At 52.9% G+C, this 16,156-nt stretch overlaps 1 pseudogene; it reads left to right on the top strand.

Moving 5' to 3' along the window:
• Nucleotides 1–374: 374 nt before the first annotated feature.
• LOC136543919 (uncharacterized) lies at nt 375–1,664 on the top strand (annotated as a pseudogene).
• Nucleotides 1,665–16,156: the final 14,492 nt, after the last annotated feature.

The raw sequence follows: 16,156 nt of genomic DNA, 5'->3' as shown, positions 1-16,156 counted from the left end.
CTGATGATGGAGTTCCTCAACGCGAGGATGTAGTAGACTCCGGTGAGCAGCCTATGCTCACTAGACACAGAGGTGAAGATGACGGAGCCGACGCCCTTGATCTCCACACTGGCGGCATCCCCAAACTTAATGGAGCCTCAGACGCTAGAGTCAAGCTCGGTGAAGAACTCTAGTTGACCAGTCATGTGATGGGTGGCGACGGTGTCGAGGTACCACCCATCAGTCTTGTCGTTGCTGGAGCCATCGCCAAGGAGGGCGTGTGCTTTTGGCTCGTCAAGGTGGAGGAGAGCCACTACGGCTAGTGCCGCTAGAGGTAGCTCGATGCTTGCATGTGCCATGAACAGAGCTGGCTCCTCCTCCTTCGCCTATGCGACATGGGCCTAGCCATGTCGTGGCTGTCGGCAGTCCTTGGCCCAATGGCCAAGCTGGCCACAGTTGCAGCAGGCATCGTCTCGGGCATCACCCTCGGCACATCCTCACGCCCTGGCCTAGGCATCTCTACGCGCCTTGCGTGGCTTGCCACGCTTGCGGCCGCCTGTCATAGAAGAAGGCTCCCCCTTCTTCCGGTCACCTTGGCTAGCAAGCCAATGCTCCTGAGTAAGAAGGAGCTTCCCGCCAGTGGTGATGGGCCCTGAGAGAGCCTATGGCTCATCGCTATCGATGACCTTGAGGCGACCTATCGCCTCCTCGATCGACATCGTGGAGAGATCTAGCAGAGACCTGATCGAGCGAGCCATCTACTTGTACTTCTCGGGGACACAGCGGAAGAGCTTTTCGATAGCTCTCTCCTCGCCATAGGTGTCATCACCGAACTACACCATCTTCTACAATAGAGTGTTGAGACGGAGAGCAAAGTCATCAACATCCTCACCTGGCTTGAAGGCCAGGTTCTCCCACTCCTTGCGAAGTGCCTACAGTGTGGACTTGCGGACGCGGTCGCTGCCGATGCGTGCCACAGTGATGGCGTCCCAAGCCTCCTTGGCAGTCCACTTGTTGGTAAGAGAGAACTGCATCTCAGGCGAGACTGCAGCGATGAGGGCATCCAACGCCCGTTGATCTAGGTTGTAGTCGACGTTGTCATACCGGACTGCCTCCCACATGTGCCGCACCTAGAGCTTTACCCTCATCACCGTAGCCCACTCAACGTAGTTGGTCTTGGTGAGGGTAGGCCACCCACCGCCAGGGCCGACGTCCCTGACAATAGCCTAGAGCCCGTGGTAACCACGGTACCAATCCAGGGAGAGAGAGCCACACTGCCTGTGAAGGCCGTGCTCTCCATCGACCCGTCCACCACTGTTGTCATGCGCGCCTCCTCTAGGAGCGCCACTGCCATGCGCGCCTCCTCCAGGAGCACCGCCACCGTGTGTGTCTCCTCTAAGAGCGCCACCACCGTGCACGCCTCCTCTAGGAGCGCTGCCACCATGCGCGCCTCCTCTAGGAGCGCCACCACCATGCACGCCTCCTCTAGGAGCGCCACCACCGTGCGCGCCTCCTCTAGGAGCACCACCGGCGTGTCTACGCCTGTCGGGGCTATTGCCGCGCTTGTGGGCATACGCGGCTGCCCACTGCGCCACCCGCGCTCATCCTGCCTCCCTCCCCAGCAACTCGAGGTCCATGTCGGTGCTGTCATCAGCAAAAACGGAGCTACTGATACTGCCGCGTAGGGCCTTGACCTCTGCTACCGCCACACACGCTGCATCCACCGCCGCCGCTGCTTCCGCCTCTGCTCTAGCTGCTGCTAGCTCCGCCACTGCCAGCCTTGATGCCCTTGCCACCGTCGTAGCGGTCTCTACCGCCACTCGCTCATGTTCCTCTGCTGTGGCAAGTTTGGCCTCCTGCTGATGCCGCATGCTCAAGGCGACTGAGCGCTGAGACTACCCTACGGACATTACGCGCTACCAGGGGGTTGCTACATGGGGAGAGGGCTGCTTTAGATGAGCTACTGCTCATCTGTGTAGAGGGAGAGGAGTGAGCAGGAGCGGCCAGAGCTGCTGCTGCTCCTAGCTGGGGCTGTTGTGTGGCTGGAAAAGGAGATGAGCAGGAGATGCTCAGGCTACAGGATAGTATGGATCTGATACCAGTTGTTAGTCGCTGAATTCTTACTCTTGGTAGTAGTAGAATTCTTACTCTCATCAAGTGAGGATGACACTAGGAGTTGGGGTAATTTTCTGGTTTATTTCCAAATGCCATGCCAACCTGAGGGGTTGGGGATACATATTTATAGGCTGCTAGCCAGCCAAGCATATGCCAAGATACTAGTCTAAGATGCTGTCCTAGATGCTAGTCCTAGATGCTATCCTAGATGTTGTCCTAGATGCTAGTCCTAGATGCTAAGATGCTAGTCAAGGGTGCTGTGCTGTCCTTGGGCAGCAAGACCACAAGGACCAGTCAAGGATGTTGTCCTTCACCATGCAGCCACAAGGAGCACAGCTGTAGCCCCACAAAAAAACCACAGAGACTTATCCATCACATGGATCCTGCCGGTTGCCCCCTTGGTAAGTCAAGTTCTCGCCAATACGGGTAGCAGATTGCATGACCTAGGTGTATGTCTAATTGTGGAATGTTTATATTCATTCTAGGATTGAACCTGGCAATGCATTTAGAGTAGTTTTTAAGCTTGCTAAGTATAGCACTAATGGTTAGTATGGTGGTGTGGTAGAAATGGCTGAGCAAGAGCATGAGTTGTGGCTGGATAAGAGCACTTGGTACAGTCTAGCTTAGTTTTATGATGATGTTGCTACAAAGATTATCTAGAGACCTAGCCAGACATTGTCAATTTGGGTTTTGGACGCTGATATTGGCTCCAAATGGAAAATTAGAAGGGATGATCAATGGTAGGTAATGATGAAGGATAAATGGGATGAAAGGGTGGCTCACATTGCTGTGGAGGTTGTTGCCAAAGATTGATATGAGAGGAATGATAGTTCAGTGGCATCTAAGGTTAGCAACACTAGTCTTGGAGAGGAGATGACAAGGACCAATGATGGATGGATGGTGTTGGTGCGAAATGTGGCCAACAAGTAAATATTTATAGTTTTGTCATGCGTTATGATCAGATGTGGCCTAGCACTCAATGACACATGATTTATATTGGTTCAGGCAACAAGCCCTACATCCAGTTTCAGTCGATCGATGACTTTATTCCTGAGTCTAGGTGCTTAAAGTTTGCTGTGGGGTTACAAACGAGTAAGGAATGAGAAGGGGATATTAAGGGTTTGGTCGTTCTCTGAATCGAATGGAAGAGAGTGACGGGTGCTCTAACGTGCGCTAAGTATTGGAGCTATGCTCTGTGTAGCTGTAGAGTTCTAGAGCTATTAAGTTGTTCGAGTCCTCAGGTCATCGAGTCCTCGAGTTATCTCGTGCCCCTTTGTTGGGAGAGAGCGCATCCCCTTTTATAGTTAAAAGGGATGGCCTTACAAGTTAGAGAGAAAGAGAGAAAGTATATACGTGTGCTGCCTAGTTTTGTTGCTCACGCCATCGGGTATGGGATGGCCACTAGCGCCCACAATACTGTTTATGCCTAGACGTGTCTGGCAGGCTCTTCCGTGTTCGCCTAGTACGGCAAACGACAACGCCCACAACACTGTCTATGCTCTGACGTGTCTAACAGGCTCTACTGTGTTCATCTATCATGCCCCGACGGCACCATCCTATAGGTGCACAGGGCATGGTAGGGTACGGTCCTCGGTATTGCAGTTGACTTGAGCGCCTTATCTTATCTGCTCCACTGGCTCCCTGGGCCCACACTGAGTGGGCATCCCTGGTTGGTTGCTCCCAGTTGGCCCTGACCATGTCGGTAGGGAAAGAGCAGCGAGCAGAGGTTTGGCATATCCTCGATCAGAGAAAAAGGGTCAGAGTTGGACTACGGTTCCACCATGGCCGGGCCTTCCGGTCGGGGCTCACCCAGAGGTCGGGCGAGGCAAAGCCCGCCCTTAGAGGTCGGGCGAGGAGGAGCCCCTGACCTAGAGGTCAGACAAGTGTGGGGCCCACCCATAGAGGTCAAACGAGTATGTGGCCCACCCCTAGAGGTCAGGTGAGGTGGAGCCCTGACCCATAGGTCAGACGAGTGCAAGGCCTGCCCCCAGAGGTCGGGCAAGGTGGAGCCCACAACCTAGAGGTCAGATGAGTGTGGCGCCCGCCTCTAGAGGTTGGGCCTTTCCACCCCTCACTCTAAAGGTGTCCGAAGTGGTTGTCGAACCCGTTGGTGGGCCAACCTTCGAACTCCTAGGCCTAGATGGGTCGTAGGAGCGTCTTCAACTTTGTATCCCCCTTACCTATGATGGGTCATGGCCCGTTCGGGGAGGCCCTGGTTGGAGGATCCAGTTAGGGATCAGATCGTGGTCTTGGCCTGTTATTGTGTATCTAGGCTGGCCCAGGCGTGTGCTGTCATTGCATCTCTTGCTAGGCCAAGTTTTGTAGAGAAGTGGAGTCCATTGGGGACCCTAGGTTTATGAATCCAACAGGAGCCCACGAGCCCCTTTGGGACTTCTGTGAAGTTGTGAAGGGGTTGTTATTGGAACTCTATTGTTTTCCCCTTGGTTTGTTGTACCGCATAGGGTAACCGAGTATGATTTAGGCACCCAACCTCCATGTGGAGGACTGGCAAAGGCCGAGGAGGCATGCAAAGTGACTACGGGTGCCCAGCCTCTGTGGGGAGGACTAGCAAAGGCCGTGGAGGCGCCCTAGAGGGATATTGGCACCCAACCCCTGAGGAAGGGACTGGCGAAGGCCGCGGATGCGCGTTGTGCAGACATAGGCGCCCAACCCTAGAGGAGGAGACTCGCTGGTAATCCATTTTTCAACGGGTGCATGTGAGCGCACCCGGTGGGTGTAGCCCCGAGCCTGAGGCCGACTAGGGAGTCGATCAGAGGTTGAGCACCTTGGTACTCTTTTTGGGGCTATGGACTCTTGTGTCTCTTCTAGTCGGGGTGTTCGCTCGTGTCCGTTCCGACCACAACCTGTGTGGTCGGCTAGACTCTCGAGTCAGGGTTGGGTGGCCTGAGCCCTCGAGCCTCATTGGGCTTGGTAGGGGTTGGTCAAGTTTCATGTGTCACCCCATCCACCATTTCCGTAACCAGAGGGGTTGAGCTAACATCGCTTGCCTCGATGGCTCGAGTGACGCGCTTGGTGAGCTTACTAACGGGCATGTCCGAGTGGAATCTGGGTTCATCGTTCATAACTAGGTCGGCATAGCCCTCATGTGGCATTCCACTGCTCCTTAACCCACCTCCCAGTAGATACCCGAGTTGTTCCAAAGACTAACTCAGGTGGCTCGTTGGCCCGACCTCGATGGAGATTCTATGGGCATGGCTCGAGGTTAGGATCAAACTAGAAGGTCAAGATGACCCTGTCCGCTTCTGAGCAGATTAGGCGAAGGCTGCTGGGGCTCATCTGTGTGTTCTCCCCTGGCTCTGTTTGGCATGAGGCAGCCTCAAGCCCTTCACCGGTCGACCTTTGAACCCTGGTCGGTCGCCTCTCATATCGAATGAGACGACTACCGCTTCGTGACGTGATGTGAAGCGTTGTGATGCAACAATTGCATATGTAATGCTTGGATGTATTGTATGAATGTATGAATGCTTGCGTGAGATTGGATAAATGAATGATCATGCACTGGAAAGGTAGAACGGGGGTTGGTAAAGTTACCTCGATGGCTCGAGTGACGGGTTCAGGGAGCTCCTATCGGATATGTCCAAGTGGAATCTAGGTCCATTATTCGTGACCCGCATGGGGCATACCACTGCTTCTTACCTGTCTCTCAGCAGCCGCCCAAGCCATCCGATTGACTCAGGGGACCAGTTGGCCTCTCCTCGATGGAGATTCCATCGGTGGGCCCCTCCAAACCCTGCTTGGGAAGGTGGAGGGTCATTTACGTGTGGTTGCACCTCGTTTCTTGTGCTCAGGTTGTGGTAGTGGTGGGCCTCGCCCAGGCCACATTTTGTTAGCCAGGTGACGTTTTGTCGGCTAGGCCACATCCCGTAAGCTAGGGCCACGAACCCAAGGGGTCGGGCGAGACAGAGCAGGTCACCACGCAGTGGGTGATGGAGGCTCGCCATTTGACCATGGCTGCAAATGTGCATGGGGAAGATGTTGTCCAGCCTGCGGAGGCAGCAGAGGCTGGGTCAGAGGCGAGCATCATCCCACCCCCAACCGAGCCAAATGTCGTTCTGAGCGTAGCCGAGCTGCCTTCGTCCTTGTCAATCGCACCATTAGCCGATGTAGCCAGGGGGCATAATGGAATTGGATTAGAAATAGTCAGTTTATGTAAAAGATGAATTCGTGGGGGAGCCCCCATGTGAACAGTTTTACATTCATGAATATTTTAAGTTTGTTTTGTGATGAAATTACTCATGAAGGGAAGCTTGTCCCGTCCACCCTTGTTTTTACCCTTGCGTAGCTTTATTTTTTGTCCTTTCTTTTTCTCACCTACCTGTTGACCCATAGGCTGCAACCTTAAGAACCCAGGCGTGGCCTGCGAGGCTCAGCTGCTCGTAACCATAGGTCGTGGCGGCGTGTGATCGGTTGGGAGGTTAAAGCACAAGTTACGTAGGGTAATCAAAGGAACAGAATGCCCTTTCGTTTGAGCGAAAGGTATTACTACATGATAGTAAAAAAGGGAGGTGTTATCGCACCCCGTGGAGCCCCCAAGTGACCCTGGGTGAGAGTGCTCGAGCTAGGGCGCTGTAGGAGCAAACGTTGAATGGAAATAAATGGTAAGACCGAGCTTTAGGAAAAGAAACGACGTAACTGTTCGATGTTCCATGTGTTGGTGAGAACGTTGCCGTTGTCGTCCTTCAGCTGGTCGGCGCCCTATCGGATCACCTCGACCACCGTGTACGGTCCTTCCCATGGTGGAGAGAGCTTATGTTTGTCCTTAGTGGACTCGGTCCTCCTGAGTACGAAATCACCGACCTTGAGGATCTTCCCCCTGATTTTTCTTTTATGGTACCTGTGGAGAGTTTGCTAGTAAGGAGCGAAGCAGATGATAGTCGTCTCACGAGCCTTCTTGAGTAGGTCGACCGCGTCCCACTGAGCCTCCATGGCTCGGTCTTGGTCGAAGGCCTTTACTCTTGGGGCGTTATGATCGAGGTCGGATGGCAACACTACTTTGGCTCCATATGCTAGGAAGAAGGGGGTATACCTTGTGGATCGGTTTGGGGTCATTCTTAGGCTCCAGAGGGTCACTGGGACCTCTACAACCCGACGCCTGACATACTTTTTGAGTCGGTCAAAGATGCGAGGCTTGAGTCCTTGGAGGAGCATGCCATTGGCCCGTTCGACCTGACCATTAGTCCGCGGGTGTTCGACCGAGGCCCAATCGATCCTGATGTCGTATCCATCACAAAAGTCTAGGAACTTCTTCATGGTGAAGTTTGTTCCATGGTCGGTGATGATATAGTTAGGAACACCAAATCGATAGATGATGTCGAGGAAGAACTTGACCGCCTCTTCTGAGCGGATATTGGTGATGGGCTTCACCTCTATCCACTTGGTGAACTTGTCCACTGCCACAAGTAGGTGAGTGAAGCCACCCGGGGCCTTTTTGAGGGGTTCGACCATGTTGAGGCCCTAGACCATGAATGGCCAGGTGATGGGGATGGTCTAAAGCTCCTACACCGGTAGGTGAGTTTGCTAAGCATAGAACTGGCATCCTTCACACCTGCGGACCACCACCTCTACATCTCATAGCACAGTGGGCTAGTAGAAACCTTGGCAAAAGGCTTTCCCAATCAGCGACCTTGGGGCCGCGTGATGTCCATAGATTCTAGCATGGACTTCGAGGAGTAGCTGATGGTCGGGATGCACTTCATAAGTACTCTCGATGAACTCCATTTGTAAAGTTTGTCACCGATGGCAATGAATGTCTTGGCGCATCGAGCAATTTGTTGCGCTTTAGTCCTTTTTAGACGGAGAACCTCCTCCAGGAGGTAGGCGAGTAGTGGTGCTCTCTAGTTGACCAGATTGAGTGCCATCACGGTAATGTTGGCAGGCGACATTACCATTGAGGTGCCAAGGTCAGAGCCCCTGAGTGCTCGATCGAGGTCGAGGCACATCGAGGGGTCAGAGCCCCCGAGTGCCAGATTGATGTTGGAGCGTGTCTGGGTTGGATCCTCTCGGATGTGGATAGACGGCTCATGGAGGTCATTTACAAAGACCCCGTCGATGGGCGATTCCCATCTGGCCGCCAATTTTGCGAGGAAGTCGGCAACATCATTGTCCTTTCGAGGGGCATGGTGCAGTTCGATCCCTTAGAACTTGTCCTTGAGCTTGCGCACCTCCTAGCACTACGCCACCATAAGAGGGCTCTTGTAGGAGGACTCCTTCATGACTTGGTCGATGACCAACTCTGAGTCATCGTGGACATATAGCCACATTGCGCCGAGCTCTATGGCGATGCGCAACCCATTGATGAGGGCCTCGTACTCTGTGGCATTGTTCGAGGCAAAAAAATGGAGATGGATTGCGTAGCGGAGCCTGCTCCCATCCGGAGAGATTAGAACTACTCTAGCCCCCGAGCTAGGTGCCATGACCAACCAATCGATATACATCATCCAGTACTTGTGGGTGACGTCCAAGGTCAAGAGCTGGATTTCTATCCATTCGGCGATAAAGTCAGTGAGAGTCTAAGACTTAATAGCAGTGTAGGGGTCATACCTAATGTCATGGCCCATGAGCTAGAGTGCCCATTTGGAGATTCGTCTCGTGGCGTCGCGGTTGCGGACGATGTCTCCTAGCGGGTACGAAGTGACGACGATGATCTCATGATCGGTGAAGTAGTGCAAGAGCTTCTAGGTTGCCATCAAAATGGTGTATAGAAGCTTCTAGACCTAGGGGTAGCAAACCTTAGCATTGGTAAGTACCTCACTGATGAAGTACACTGGTCGCTGAACCTTCAGGGGATGTCCCAGCTCCTCCCTCTCGATGATGAGGGCGGCGCTCACAACGTGGTTGCTTGCCGCGATGTAGAGGAGTAGGGATTCTTCCCATCCAGGAGCGATGAGGATTGGGGCCAATGTCAGTGATGCTTTAAGGCTTTCCAAAGCCTGTTGCGCCTCCTCTTTCTAGACGAATGCATCTATCTTCTTGAGAAGTTTGTAGAGAGGCATCCCCCGTTCGCCTAGTCGGGAGATAAAACAGCTTAGGGCAGCCAAACAGCCGGTGAGCCTCTGTATGCCCTTAACATTGCATATAGGACCTATGTTGGAGATGGCCATGATTTTTTTGGGTTGGCTTCGATGCCATGCTCGGACACAATGTATCTGAGTAGCTTCCCCTTCGGAACCCCAAAAACACATTTTTCGAGATTCAATTTGACGCTGAACCTTCAGAGGTTCACGAAAGTGGCAGCCAAGTTTGTGATCAGGTCACTAGCTTGAGCTGTTTTTACCACTATGTCATCTACATAGACAATGATTATTGGTTTTGGCCGCTCGACTTGGTCAGGTTGGTCGGGCGGGTCGATTTGGTCGGTGAAGCATTGCTGCATGCACCGTTGATAGGTGGCGCATGCGTTCTTTAGACCGAAAGGCATGGTTACGTAATAGTATGAACCATATGGGGTGATGAATAAAGTCACGACCTGGTCGGACTCTTTCATCGTGATCTGGTGGTAGCCTGAGTAGGCATCCAGGAAGGAGAGGATTTCGTACCCGGAGGTGGAGTCGACTATCTGGTCTATGTGTGGCAAAGGAAAATGGTCCTTTGGACACACCTTGTTGAGGCCAGTATAATCAACACACATTCTCCATTTCTCATTCTTCTTTTTCACAAGAACATGATTAGCTAGCCAGTCAGAGTGGTATACCTCTTTGATGAATTTGGCTGCCAAGAGTTTAGTGATCTCCTCGCTTATGGCCCTGCGCCTCTCATCATTAAAGCAACGCAGGCATTGCTTGGCAGGCTTTGAGCCTAGGACGACGCGTAGTGCATGCTTGGTGACCTCCCTCGATATGCTTGGCGTGTCAGATGGTTTCCACGTGAAAACATCGCGATTGTGCGTAGGAAGTCAGTGAGCTCGCTTTCCCATTTGGCCAAGAGCTTGGTCCTGATCCGCACTGACTTGGTTGGGTCGGTAGGGTCGATCCTCACCGCCTTGGTTTCCTCGATTGGATGGAAGGCACTTAAGGAGGTCGGCTCATTGCAGCCGAGGACTGCTAGAGTCGCCAAATTCCTAAGCTCCGGGAGCTCGGTGGAGTTGATGATGGCAGTGGTGAGCTCGTAATGCTCACGATCGCACATGTAGGCATGTGAAAAGGTGCTACCCACGGTGATGATGCCGTTCAGTCTCGGCATATTTAGCTTGAGGTAGGTGTAGTTGGGGATTGCCATGAACTTGGCATAGCATGGCTGCCCCAAGATGGCGTGGTAGGACCCCGAAAAGTCCACTACCTCAAAGGTTAGGACCTCCAAGCGGAAGTTAGCATGATCACCAAACATGACGGATAGGTCAATCTGCCCGAGTGGGTATGCCTGCATCCCTAGGATCACACCTTGGAAGGGAGAGCTCATTGGGTGGAGCTCCGACCGAGGGATGCACATGGCGTCGAGTGTGTTGACATAGAGAATGTTGAGGCCACTGCCTTCGTCCGTCAGCACCTTGGTGAAGCGCTTCTTGTGGACGATGGGGTCGACGACGAGTGGGTAGCGACCTAGTCGAGCGACATGGGAAGGATGGTCTCTCTGATCAAAAGTGATCGAGGAGTCCGACCAGCTAAGGGAAGAGGGGATGGCCGACTCGGCAACGCATGCCTCTCTATAGTGTACCTTGTGCTAGCGCTTGGAGTGGATAGCATCGGATCCCCCAAAGATCATGAGGCATTCCTTGGGGTCAGGGAAGCCATCTTCATCCTTGCCCGCCATGCCTCCTTTCTTGTCTGCCTCCTCCTTACCTTTCCCTTCCTTTGGCTTGCCGGCTCACCGCATAAAGTGCTTGAGGAGCTCGCAGTCCTTGTAGATGTGTTTGATGGGATAGGTGTGGTTGGTGCATGGACTCTCCATGAGCTTGTCAAAGTGGTCGAGCTGGCCCTGCTACGACAGCTTGCCCGCATGGTCGGCCACGACGACCAAAGCTGGGTTGGTCAGTCGGTGCCGATCCCTCTTGTTCTTCTTGCCCTTTTGTGTGGAGGGGCCCTCGCCTTGGTCCTTGCGCTTAGCCTTGCCCTTGTCCTGACCGCCGCTAAAGACCATCCTGACCACCTCCTCGCTAGAGGCATGATTCATGGCAATGTCGAGTAGGTCACAGGTGGTACGGGGCTTCACATAGTCAAGCTTGTGGATTAGGGACTTGCAGGTTGTCCCAGAGAGGAACACGCTGACGATGTCCGCATCGACGACATTAGGCAGGGAGTTGCACTGCTTTGAGAACCTATGGATATAATCCTATAGGGACTCATTGGGCTCCTGTTGGCAGCTCTTGAGGTTCTAGGAATTCCTAGGATGGACATACATCCCCTGGAAATTTCCAACGAAGACCCTCTTGAGATCCGCCCAGTCACGGATGCTGTCGGGTAGAAGGAATTCAAGCCATGCTCGAACATGCTCCTCCATGTAGATGGGGATGTACTAGATGATGAAGTAATCATCTACACTCCTCTGGCTTGGTAGGCGAGCCAAAAGTCTTCGAGCCATATACCGGGGTTCGTCTCCCCGGTGTACTTAGCGATGTTGGTGGGCGGTCGGAAGCGCTATGGGAACGACGCTTTCTGGATGCGATGACCAAAGGCCCGTGGCCCTAGCCCATGGCTGGGGTTTCGATTGTTTGGCCGGCCACCATGCTTGGGGTGTGTGTCCTCGCATTCCTCGATGGTTAGTCCAGCACCCACGCCGCCTGCTCTCACCACCACTGGATGGACGTCATCATCATGCTGGGCGTGGCGTCGATTGTTGATGACGCTGCAAGCATCATGGTTTGGCCCAAGCCGTTCACGCATAGGTGGTCGGTGTGGAGCAAGTGTTGGGTTGGGCTGTGGTGCAAGCGCGGCTTCCTGCTCCACGGCTAGCAACTACTGTGCTGAGTGGACGGAGCAATTCGACTGGTGCGGCCCTAGTCCCCCAGTTGGGCAAGAGGCCGCGAGCCAGTGTCGTGACATGGAGCTCTCTACCAGCTGAACGGTGGCGGTCTCCACTAGCGCCCGGAGGTTACGGTGGATTGTCTGTTCCTAGGCGTCGGTAGGCTCGGGGAGGCAGCATAGAAGCATCGCCGCAGCAGTGATATTCTAGCCAACCCGAGCAAACTGAGGGGGGTTGTCCCCTTTGTCTAGGATGTTATGCTAGACCTGACAGGTGTGACCCCGAGCACTGCTCGCCGGGTTACACGTATGTGGCGCAGCAAGCTACGCCGTGCGTGCCAGCACAAGTGGCAGCTAGCTCTGCCATCTTTGTCGTAACTCCTCATCGTGCTCCTACGCACGCACTAGGGCCTTCGCATGGGGTTCTAGAGGGGTGTGAGTCTGCAGAGACTCCACTACCACCGGTGGCTATCCTAGGATGTCTGCCATAGCACACTCCCAGGATAGAGGGTGGCCAGATGCCACGATGTCGCCGATGCTAGAGCCGTTGCTTTCGACCTCATCATCAACGAGGTCATGAAAGGAGGCGGGAGCATAGCCCGCCATCCCCACGAACTCAGACATGAGAGAGGGCAGCATCAGCATCCTTTGGAGCCCCCGCACGCACACGTCCATAGGGGACGCGAAGCCATAGGGGAACCAGTCACATGGCGATCGCGGTGGGGACAACGGGGTCCCTTCAAAGAGTCAGTGGAAGGTGTTAAATAGTGAGTAAAGAACAATATATACATCACTCACCATGGGTTTGAGCCCAACATGGGCTTGAGGCGAAGCGCGAGTGTCTCGACATTGAGGCTGTCGAGTGGCCCAGGCCAGTGGAGGGCGCTCCTGCTCCAGTGGACGCCAAGATGAGCACCTCATCGTGGAGGCGGAGTACGTCGAGCTGGTCAACGACGAAGTCCAGGCTTCCGAAGAGGAAAGTCTAGAGCGGCTCAAAGATGGGAGGAACCCACATTCCAATAGGTGGGAGCATGGGAAACTCCAGTGAACCGAAGCGAATTGTATCGCTCGAGCCCGCCATGCCGAAGATGGTGGAAAGGTGGGCCATCTGATGATCAAAAGCGTGAACGCATGACATCCTCCCCACGGATGGTGCCAACTGTCGGTGCAAAATGTGGCCAACAAGTAAATATTTGTAGTTTTGCCATACGTTATGATCGGATGTGGCTTAGCACTCAATGACACAGGATTTATACTGGTTTAGGCAACATGCCCTACGTCCAGTTTCAGTCGGTCGATGACTTTATTCCTGAGCCTAGGTGCTAGAAGTTTGTTGTGGGGTTATAAACGAGTAAAGAATGAGAAGCGGGGTGTTAAGGGCCCGATCGGACTCTGAACCGAATGGAAGAGAGTGACGGGTGCTCTAATGCGCGCTAAGTATTGGAGCATATGCTCTGTGTAGCGGTCGAGTTCTAGAGCTATTGAGCTATTTGAGTCCTCAGGTCATCGAGTCCTCGAGTCGTCTCATGCCCCTTTGTTGGGAGAGAGTGTATCACCTTTTATAGTTGAAAGGGATGGCATTACAAGTCAAAGAGAAAGAGACAAAGTGTATACATGTGCTGCCTAGTTTTGTTGCTCACGCCATCAGGTATGGGATGGCTGACAGCGCCCACAATATTGTTTATACCCAGATGCGTCTGATAGGCTCTACAGTGTTCGCCTAGTACGGCAAACGACGACACCCACAAAACTGTTTATGCTCTGACGCGTCTAACAGGCTCTACTGTGTTCGCTTGTCATGCCCCGACAACACCGTCCTGCAGGTACACAGGGCATGGCAGGGTACGATCCTTGGTATTGCGGTTGACTTGAGCGCCTTATCTTATCTGCTCCGCTGGCTCCCTAGGCCCACACCGAGCGGGCGTCCCCAGTCGGTTGCTCCTAGTTGGCCCCGACCGTGTTGGTAGGGAAAGAGCAGCAAGCAGAGGTCCGGCGTTTCCTCGATCGAAGAAAAAGGGTCGAAGTCGGACTGCAGTTCCACCACGGCCAGGCCTTCTGGTCGGGGCTCACCCAGAGGTCGGGCGAGGCGGAGCCCTTGACCCAGTGGTCGGACGAGTGCAGGGCCACCCCTAGAGGTCGGGCAAGGCGAAGCCCCTAACCTTGAGGTCGGATGAGTGCGGGGCCCGCCTCCAGAGGTCGGGTGAGGCGGAGCCCCCGACCTAGAGGTCGGACGAGTGCAGGGCCCGCCCCCAGAGGTCGGCGCGAGGTGGAGCCCCTGACCCAGAGGTCGGACGAGTGCGGGGCCTGCCCCCAGAGGTCGGGCCTTTCCACCCCTCACTCTAAAGGTGTCCGGAGCGGTTGTCGAAACCGTTGGTGGGCCAACCTTCGAACTCCTAGGCCTAGACGGACCGGTGGAGCGTCTTCAGCTTCGTACCCCCTTACCTGTGACGGGTAGTGGCCCGTTCGGGGAGGCCCTAGTCGGAGGATCCGGTCGGGGACCGGATCGTGGTCTTGGCCATTGGGGACCACAGGTTTATGAACCCGACAGATGGAGATGAAAGCAAAACCCAAGGGAAAGGTATATCATAGGGTTTGTTCTCGTCGCCCTAATGTGATTGGAGAAGTGAATTGGCCGAGTTTAGGATATATAGTCGTACTATAAATAGAGTAAAATCTTTGGTTAATACGGTTATCTAGCGCCATTAGGTGAGATCTAACAATATATTTGTATTAGATTGAGTGGCGTGGCCAGGTGCAAGTGAAAACCTTTGAAAAATATTTTGAAAATGCTAACTCAGTGCTAAAGTTGATGGTAGTCCCATGGAAGACCTATTGAAGTTAGCCGCTTGAAAAAGGTTTAAGAGAAAAGCTCAGTGGAGCGTTTTTACATTCACCGGAGCGTTTCTTAGCCCACGTTTTCAGTGTGAGCACCTTATCTTCTGGTGCCACCGGAGTTGTGAGCACTGGAGATTAAGTATAGTGACAATTAGGAGCGTGGAATTCAAAAGAGCTCACCAGAGCTCTCTAGTGGTGCATCGGAGAGTGACTCACAGCCGGCTCCATAGAGCACCAGAGCTCTCTGATGGTGCACCTAACAGCAGATCGGAGTTCTAATGACTAGCTTTGAGAGCCGATGGAAAGTTATAGTTGGGAAGCTCTGGTGGTACACTCCATGCTACCACGGGAGGTCTCCGGTGACCTTTCCAGACTGTCCATGAAAGACGTAATGGCTAGTTTCTTAAGTGGGCCTATAAATATAGTGTGTGGCCAGGAAAGTAAGCTCTCTTAGCACCCTAAACTAACATCTACACTTATTAGAGCTTAAGAAACCTCTCTATTCACATTTACTTTCCCGGCCACAAGGAAAGTATAGAGCAGTGGACAAGGGATCGGTTAGATGATGTGTGGCTCAGGAGAGGAAGAAACCATCGAGCATCTGTTCTTCACCTGTCCCTTTGCTTTGGACTGTTGGCAATCAATTCATATTAACTGGGACATGTCCATTGATCTCATGACAGATTCAGCACGGCAAGGCAAGTTCACAATCTGGGTTTTTTCATAGAAGCCACTCTAATTGTAGCCTGGGAACTAAGGAAGCTAAGGAATGACAAGATCTTCCAGAGGAAACAGCCAAGTCGATCCATTTGGCTCTGTAATTTTAAGAATGAATGTATACTTGGAGGACCTTATGTCATCCTTTTACTTCTGGTCAGATGCTTTTAGTTAATTTTGTTTTGTAAGTACCTGCTCCCCATTTTTACTTTTATAAAATGTTTTCACACTGTGGGGATCTCCCCTGCGGTCTTTGCCGTAAAAAAAAAAGAAAGGATAGGTTAGATCATCTTGCACTCACCGAGAAACTCCGGTGAAGCACCGGAGCCTAGCTAGGTGTACAGACAGAGACAGAGGAGAATCAGGCTTTGTCTAGATCCAGCCTGTAAAGTTTTAGGGTATCACATCGGATGTTAAATAAGACGTTGCATAGGATGTTCGGATACTAATAAAAAAACAAATTACAGAAATCCATCAGTAAACTACGGGACGAATTTATTAAGGCTAAGTAGCACACGTGCGTACTGTAGCACATGTGTTACTGTAGCACTTTATTGTCAAATTAAGGGCAAATTAGGCTTAAAAGATTCGTCTCA

The sequence above is a fragment of the Miscanthus floridulus genome, chromosome 3, assembly GCF_019320115.1.
Source record: "Miscanthus floridulus cultivar M001 chromosome 3, ASM1932011v1, whole genome shotgun sequence".
Lineage (NCBI taxonomy): Eukaryota > Viridiplantae > Streptophyta > Magnoliopsida > Poales > Poaceae > Miscanthus > Miscanthus floridulus.
This window is presented reverse-complemented; position numbering and strand designations above follow the sequence as displayed.